An 8662-nucleotide genomic window follows, 5' to 3' on the forward strand; every position below is an offset into this window, starting at 1 on the left:
GAAAATTGGGCGCTCTCAATATATCACCTCTCCACTATTAATGATTTATAGTTGAATCTCCAGTGAGACAGGATAAAATGGAAAAAAAATGTGTATGACTGTGCTTTGTAAACTGAAAAGTATTCTAGAAATCTAAGACAGTATTAAAATGTTTTTCTTCTAAAATTAATAATGAGGCAGGTGGGGATCCTTTAGCAGTATTAATCTGATTCTAAAGGAATCTGAATGCTGCACATTGACCACAGCATCTTTGCAGTATTTCTGCTAGATTAGAGTTCTTGGGAGCTGTGAACTCAGTTGAAAGTTTAATTTTTAAGACCAACAAATGTTTTGTCTATTTATCCTTTCTCTAGGTTTTATAAAATGATTCAGATCTAAAGTCCTATAAAATTCTATCAGATTACATCTTTTTAAGGGCACCATAAAATGGTATTTTAGAAGGAAGGAGGACACATTTGGGCCATTTATGGGCCAATATAGCTAAAATGCTTTTCATCTGTCTCACTTGTTTTTTCCTTACATATCAGAGACACATTTTAATCAGTGTTTAGAAATTAGATGGCATTTAAAGAAGCTGAGATTTCAATCATAGCAGGGCTGGTGTTGGCAAAAATATTTTTTATATAAATTTATTTTACTTCACTTTAAACAGATGCCAAAAGGTACTTCTTCATTCTGGTGCAAAGCTATTTGAGAGGCATTGAAAACTTCTGCCTTCCAAAGTTGCTTATGGATCCTCCATGCTATTCCCCTGCATGATTTACCATGATGAGCACCCAAAATAGCATTAGCCTGCAAATATAGGGCATAGGGTAGGAGCTAGGGTTGGGCAGGTAATTACCCAGCCTATCATGGAAGTTGTGTCTGAGTTAAATAGGAAACTTGAGCTCCTTATTCAGGCATCATTCAAATTGGAAGAGATTTCAGATCATTTAATCTTGTAAGCTTTAGATCACTCTTAGCCTGGCAATATAACCATTTTCTCTGCCCTACCACAAAATGCAAGGGAGGGAAAAGGTGATGGGATAGGATAGCTCATATCTAAGGCTGGTTCTTGGTATTGTGAAAAAGAATTTTATCCTTCCCATCCTTGTCCTTATTTCTTGCTGTTAGTCCCTTTCTATATCCTCTATCTCAGGGCCAAGACTATGGTGAGGCAAGCACAGCCCCTATGGTAAAAATTTTAAGGAAGCACTCACTCAGGTTCAAGAGACAATTCTATAGCTATATGAACCTGAGAGTGACTGCTTCCTTAAGTTTTGAACTCTGGACACCTTGCTTGCCTCACCCTGGCCCAGGTCCTGCTCCACTCTCTAAATACCTAGTGTTTACATACTAACTAAGACAAGGAAGTGACCATATCCATTGAAAGATGAATGGATAAGGAAAAGGTGCTAGTATATACAATGGAATGTCTTCCAGCTTTAAAAGAGAGGGAAACTCTGCCATTTGTGGCAACATGAATGAACCTGGGGGCCATTATGCAAAATGAAATAAGCCAGACACAGAAGGACAAGAAGTATGTGATGCCACTTTTATGAAGAATCTAAAATAGTCAAACTCATAGATGAGGAGACTGGAATGGTGGTTTCCAGGGGCTGGAGGGAAGGGGAAATGGGGAGGTATAAGTCAGATAGAACCAGGCTTTAGTTATGCAAGGTGAATAAGTCCTAGAAATACATTGAGTAGCATACTGCCTGCACTTAACAACACTGTATTGTATACTTAAAATTTTGCTTAGAAGATAGGTCTCATAATGTGTTTCACAAAATACATACATAAATAAAGAGGGTGGGAGAAAACTTTTTAAGGTGATGGATATTTTTATAGCACAGATTGCTTCATGGATCTATACTTGTCTCCAAACTCATCAAATTTATACATTAAATACATGCAGCTTTATCATCTCTCAGTCATACCTTAACAAAGTGTTTTTTTAAAGAAGAGAGCACAGGATATACATTATGGAACAAGAGATTCCATTGACTAAAGGGAAAGATTCATGGAAGTAATAGAAGATAAAGTTGGAAAGAAATGTCGGGGTCAAATTATGAGGTAAAGTTTTTGAATGTCATCCTAAGAATTATGAACTTCAGTTCACAGAGAATGATATAACTGGATTGAGTGTGTTTAATTTGAAGAACATGGAAAAAGTTCCATCTACCTGTAATATTCCTCCCTTTAGCCTAATATAGTTTGAGTTTCTAATACAGATTAATGCATTTGGAGTAATAGGCCCTGGGGATTGGACGGCTCCTGAATATAAACATTAATTCACACTTCAGTGTAAACTAGTAAAATGACCATGTTCCTTGTAATAATTCATGAAAATCAGGCAATTTGGGCTATGTTTGTAAAAAGAGGCACAGTCCCTCGAGAGCAGACTTTGAGCCCATTCTCCAGTATGGTACTTGGGGTAACGGACTAGGATCAAGAAATAACACAGGAGGCAGCCATGGAATAACATATATCAAAGATGATCTGTGATTTACAATTCACAGATCAGCTTCACTTCCATTATTTAGTTTTATCCTCATAGAGCTGCAAAAGAGGGATAAGATAGTGGTTATTTTTATCAATGAGGAGACAACATCACAGAGCTTCATGGCCCAGAGTCACAGGTCTCCAGAATCCAAGCATTCTTTTCACTACTCTCTAAAGTTCACCTTTCACTTTCTTGCCAAAGCCCAATCCTTTAGGGAGTTGAAATTTTGGTTTTTCTATTAAATGCTATCATGTATCTGAGAATGCAACCCTCAAAGCCATGAATAATGACAGATCTGTACTTGATAATATCAAGGCAGCTCAGCTGGGCCTAGTCTTGACCTTCTGTCTTTGAACTTCTATTTATGTTCTATTTGTCAGTGGACTTTCAGAGTAAATGGAGCAGAGAGAAGGGATATGAGTAGTTACAGAGATTTAAAGAGTATTATTATTTTTATAAAAATGCAGAATGTTTAATACTACTTAGACATGTTGCTGGAACTTTTAGGGAGAGAACTCTGAGCCAAACTATTGCTAGAGTCCTTATTGTGTGGTTATTAATACTGCATGACTGATGTGCTTATTACCCTCCAACTCCCAGCAACTCGTTTCTTATTGAGTGTCCATTTGACTCTTCTCCCCCCAAAGACCCTGGCTTCCTGAGGAGCCAGATGCTAGGAAAAGACGCAAGAGGACCTCACTGCAGCTCCAAGAGAGATGTCTGAAAGCTGGGGGTTGGTGTGGCCAGAAAAGAAGCCCTTTGTTAAACTCAATCTTGCTCTCAGGGAGGCAGAGAGGAAGGGATCTGCCAAAACAGAGAACTATGACTCATAAATTGACAGATAATCCCGAGCGGGTTATCTCATCAAGTTTTCAGGACAACCTGAGGAAGTAGGCAGAGAAGACAGCACCTTTAGTAAATGGAAGCGGAGAGAAACAAAGTGCTTCTCTCAAAGCCATATGGCTGGAGAATGTCCAGGCTAGTTCCTCAACTTAGAGCCCCCGAGACCCGTCCAAAGTGCTTTCTGCCATACCACCCTACTTTCTGGGGGTGTGGAAAACCTTCCAGACTCACAGAGCACTCTTGTCCAATTTCAACCCCTTCTGACAATTTCTTTTTTAAAAACATTGGCAGGATACATACCTTTAGTTCTAAGCTTAAATAACCAGCTCTGGTGTCGCTGTTTCCAAGTTCTCCTTCTTGATCTTGACCTCTCAACCTAGGATTATGTGCCCCTCCACTGGATCTCACCTAATCTTTACCTTGATGACATCACTTGTTACTTGTTTACTTATCACTTGTTTGTTTCCTGGAGAAGGAAATGGCAATCCACTCTAGTACTATTGCCTGGAAAATCCCATGGACAGTGGAGCCTGGTAGGTTACAGTCTATGGGGTTTCAAAGAGTCAGATGCGACTGAGCGACTTCACTTTCACTTGTTTGTTTGCTTGGTCTCAGCTGCTGAGCTGTGAGCTGTTCTGGATCTGGATTTTATTCATTGTCTCTCCATGGTGCTTAGAACAATGCCTCAAACATAGTTGGTAGGCAACACAATTTGAACTGAATACCCTTGTCCATGTCCTTTGTCCCTACACGAAGTTAATCCCTCTCTTTTCTTCTTGACATTTTTATGTCCCCTACTCCTTACTCTCAAGAAAAGATCTTATGCTCCCACTCATCCTGACCTTTGAGTGACTGAGAAGCTGAGCACAGGATCCTTCCTTGAAATGTTTGCCTTTTAAAAATCAATCGACCCTACCTTTGTAAGTTAGCCAGGGGTGGGAAACCAGTAGGCATTATTTGCTGGTAGTGATGGTAAGGGTGTGCTGCTGAGAAAATGTTGTTCCTCTGATATATCACTGCAATGCAAAGTGTCCAGGTAAAGGGGAAAGTGTGTCTCTGAGACCAGCAGTCTCTTATCTGTGAGAGTACATCTATGTATATCTGTGGGATACATCTATCAGAATATGAGGTGTATGTGTGTGTGTGTGTGTGTGAGTATGAATATGTCTCTGTGCATCCTTGAGCTCTCAGAACAAGAAGGAAAAAGAGAGAAGATGAACCACACAGTCAATTTCTCCCCCAGAGACAGTCATCAAAGAAAGTGTCCCAGAGGGAAGAAGCCTATTATAGTCGGAGCCAGTTACCTTCTCTTTTATCTATTTTTTGTCTCTTCTGAAACATTTGAGAGGACCCTCGTGAGCCCTCCCTGTCTGGAATTTAGGAATGCCTAAATCAGATTACCATCAGGCTTCTGGATGGACCTAGTAAGTTTCCTCAGTATAGATGGCAACATGGGCACAGAGCAGGCTGGAGGAAAGGACTGCACAAATAAGCAAGGGCAGAGAGCAAGCATGCCATGCATTCATTCTCCAAAACACCACAAAATTTTAATGCCCACAAACATGTTCGCAGGGCACTCAGTCTCTTGTCCTTCTGGTGTACATGCTTTCTTAGTCACAAGCACACTTGTTCATTATTGGTTCAACCACCCTTTGGGATGTGCTCAGCCCTGCCAGGCCCTGGAAGGGATATTGCATGGGGGAGGGGGAATTTGCTGAACAGCCCCAGGACCACATCTGCACCTCCCTTCCTGATTCCTATCCCAACTTCGCCCAGGTTATGAGCTCCTAAGGACAGGACTAGGTCTGTCTCTAAATTGTCTCTCGAGCAATACTTTGCCCATAGATCTTGCATACACATTTCTTGAGCAAAGAAATAAGTTAATTAAGGGATGAAGCAAAATACGACTTCTATCTTTAATAAGTTTGTGGTCTATTAAAGGACAAAATACTTCAAAGATCTCTTCCAATTCTGTGATTCTGTCTTATGAAATATCTACAATACAATGCAGAATGAACACATTCCAGGTGAGTATATATGTTATCGGGCTTCCCAAGTGGCACTAGTGGTAAAGAACCTGCCCGCCAATGAAGGAGACATGAGAGATTGGGTTTGATCCTGGGATCAGGAAGATACCTTGGAGGAGGGCATGGCAACCCACTTCAGTATTCTTGCCTGGAAAATCCCATGGATAGAGGAGCCTGGTGGGCTACAATCTAGGGTCATAAAAAGAGTCAGACATGACTGAAGCAACTTAGCACACGCACGCATATATGTTATCACAGAGAAGAAACTCAGCTTTAGATTCAACCAGTCATTGAGTATCTGCTATTTGTCCAGTTGCATTCCAGGTACTTCTGAATCTAGCCTCATTTCAATTTGACAATAATTGTCTTATTCAGAGTGCAATAATAGCTTGTTGATAATAGTAGCTATTGTTTATTGAGTGTTGCTCTGTGCCAGGCAACATGCTAAACCCTGTGTCTGAATGATCTCATTTAATCCCCTACAAGCCTGTAACTAGTGAATTATTATTCTCTTTTAGCAATGAGGAAACTGAGGCAGAAGGAGAGTAAGCAGTGTGTCCAAAAGCCATGGTGCTAGTTACTGGCTGCCTTGGGGCTTGAACCCCATCTGTTTGACACCAGTATCTGGACTTTAAATCACTTTGGCTGTGATGTATGTGGGCTCCAGGGACATGTTCTATGTTTTATTCTTGGCCCATCACTTTCTGGTTATGTGATCTTAGGAAACTCTTGCTCTCAGAACTCCAATTCCCCTGTTGCAAAAGATGGTAAACACTGCCTCAAAAGATTGTTGTAAGGATTAAATGGGAAGATTTATACATACCTGTTGCATAGTAGGTATCAATGCAAGTTAGTTCTCTTCTTTTTAAAAATAAGGTAACTTGAAAAATGGACCAAACAAATAAGAGCTTGTCCTTCCAACCTGCCCTGTTGGATCACCCTTCCCTGCCCCAGGCCAGATTCTATAGCTTTTCCAGTCACTTTCAGAGATTAGAAGTTTTATTTTCAGGTATTAAAAAGGCCAGGTGGATCTAAATCAATACTTTCATTTCACATCTAATTTGAGCTTTTCTCTTTCTTCCCTGCCTCTGCTCAGTGGAGGTGAGGGGGTGGTTGTTTGTTTCTTTAAGCTCCCTGTTGCCTCATATCCCACCTATTGGCCACCTGCCTGGGGCTCCTCTAGGGCTGGAGCTGGAGAAGGAATTGAGGTGGGTGATGGGGTGAAGGTCACAGATTGATTTTCCCTATTTCTTGGTAAGCCCTGCAGAGAGTATATGTCTAAGCACCCTCTTTAGAATGTATGGGACTTCATTGTCATTTTTTGACAGCAGATCTGACTCCACTGATGCTACCATAATTTGGTAGCAGGGCCCTCCATGTGGCTCTTTGGGAATCTAGATGCTGGCTCTTCCCCTTGAGGGGTGTTTTTGTGGGTTCTTTAAAGGTTTCCCTCATGGTCTTCCTACACTGGGCTCTCTGGATGACCTCCAAAGACTTCCATTAAGCTCTTTATCCAGTGTCACTCCCTACCCCCAACCAGCCTCTGTACTGGGGTCACTTCACTCCAGCAAGTGGTCCTCTGGGGCAGAATCCCCTCTGGACAGCCCAAGTCCAGCTCCTGCTGTGACATCCATTTATCCCAGAGAAGGCTCCACCAGACTCAGGACACTCAGACTTCCTTGCTGGTGGCTCCAGCCCACCTGTTGCCTTCTGACTTTGCTAGGTGAGCCTCTGATGCCAGTCTCCCATCTCTGTGCCCCTCAAACTCCCCAGGTTCTCCAGAAGCTCTTGTCCTGCTTTGCTCCTGTTTCAAGAAGCAAAGATTTCCTTCTCCCCATTATACTACTTTCTAGAAGTGATTCTCTTGAAGGCTGTGGTGAGGGGGCAACAATCAGGACCCCTCCCTAGGCCACCAGCTTCCAGTGAATCCCCTGTCTGACTGCCCTTGATTAACCTCATATATAAGATAACCTTGTCTTATATATGAGGTTGAGGTGGATGATGGGATGAAGGTCACAGATTGAATTTCCCTATTTCTTGATAAGCCCTGCAGTTTGTGTCTAAGCACCCTCTTTAGAATGTATGGGGACTTAAGCATCATTTTTCTCAGCTTTGGGAGCTCAGTGCAAATGCCAAAACAATTTTAAAAAATTCAATTCAACATACAGTTATAATTCTCTCTGTCACATGTACAGTACACACAGTGCTCTAAGTCCAATTATATTCCAAGAGTAATAACAGCAAAGAACAATTGACTCCCATCCATCCTGTCTCTGTGTCCCTTTTCCCAAAGCAACCACTTCCAACTTTTTGTGCTATTTATTTTTATAATTATGTCCTTATTTCTCAGCAACATACATGTGTGATTATTTCTCAGTTTCTAAATGTTAGATGTTATTGTTGTCTTCCTAAAGCAGGAGAGGAGAATTCAGATCATTTACTGCGCTTCCTCCTTGCAGCCACCCCTACTAGAAATGTTTCCTTTCCCCCAGCTTCCTAATGTAGTTATATTACATTTTTGGATTAAATGGTATATTTGTTATTGTTGCTATGTAAATGTTAACAGTCAAGCCACATAATGTACCAACTACCTTTCTGTTCTTAAATAATCTTCCCCCTAGAATCAATCTTCTTTCATTTGGTTGTTTGCTTAGTATATAATATATAAATAATTCATCTTCAGACTCTTTGGCAAAACTAGCAAACTCCTCTTGATAAAGTTGAACATATAAAATAATCTGTTTTTTCCTTTTTTATTTTTTCTGGGAAAAATACCTCAAAAGACTTCATCCATCCTATTCCCTCCGGGCTGGCTGCTCTCTAGGGCCCACGACACTGCTATTTTCTCGAGAGTTCTTTTCACTAAGTCAAGCCTTTCAACTGTCTTCAAGGTTCTCTTCCCTGATTTGATACTTTCTTGGGTTTCGTTTTTGTTTTTCATTTTGATGGAGTGCATTCGTTGGGAGAAAGTTCACAATAAGTAAAATTTTTCAGACCTTGTTAAGAATATCAGACAGAATAAGAGAGAATTTGGTTGGATGTTGAATTCTAGGTTAGAAGCAATTCTTTTCTATCAGAATTTTGAAGGTGTTGGTTTATTCTCTCTTAGCTTCCAGTGTTTCAGTTTCTAAAGCTAATGCCATTTTGATATTGATTTTTACGTCTATTTTTTCCTTTTCTTTACCTTTGTCTTTGTACCTTCATCTTCTCTTTATCTTTGTTATTCTTTAATTACGTGTCTTGATATGGTTCTTTTAAAATTCATTATACTAAGCATGCTACATGTCCTCTCATTTTTCCTCTGGAA

Source organism: Bubalus bubalis, chromosome 6 (assembly GCF_019923935.1).
Source record: "Bubalus bubalis isolate 160015118507 breed Murrah chromosome 6, NDDB_SH_1, whole genome shotgun sequence".
NCBI lineage: Eukaryota > Metazoa > Chordata > Mammalia > Artiodactyla > Bovidae > Bubalus > Bubalus bubalis.